At 67.9% G+C, this 234-nt stretch overlaps 2 protein-coding genes across 2 annotated transcripts in view; both read left to right on the forward strand.

The window, feature by feature from the left end:
- LOC117997523 (histone H2B type 1-C/E/F/G/I) overlaps positions 1–234 on the forward strand; it is an 881,166-nt gene that overhangs the window by 75,878 nt on the left and 805,054 nt on the right. The gene's annotated exons all lie outside the window — the stretch shown is intronic.
- Positions 1–234, forward strand: part of LOC117997506 (endogenous retrovirus group V member 2 Env polyprotein-like) — a 10,204-nt gene that overhangs the window by 632 nt on the left and 9,338 nt on the right. The gene's annotated exons all lie outside the window — the stretch shown is intronic.

Raw genomic sequence — 234 nt, forward strand, 5'->3', positions numbered from 1 at the left:
ACCCGGGTGTCCCCTGTCCCCTGACTCTCACCTCCCCGGTGTTGGTCCCCTGCAGGGTCCCTGGCGGACCCCCTGGTGGGTTGAGCCCCACCTGGGTGTCCCCTGCCCCCACACTCTCATCTTCGCGGTGTTGGTCCCCTGCAGGGTCACTGGAGGACCCTCTGGTGGGTTGAGCCTGACCTGGGTGTCCCCTGTCCCCTGACTCTCACCTCCCTGGTGTTGGTCCCCTGCAGG

This window comes from Mirounga leonina, unplaced genomic scaffold (genome assembly GCF_011800145.1).
Source record: "Mirounga leonina isolate KUSES-001 unplaced genomic scaffold, KU_Mleo_1.0 Mir_366, whole genome shotgun sequence".
NCBI lineage: Eukaryota > Metazoa > Chordata > Mammalia > Carnivora > Phocidae > Mirounga > Mirounga leonina.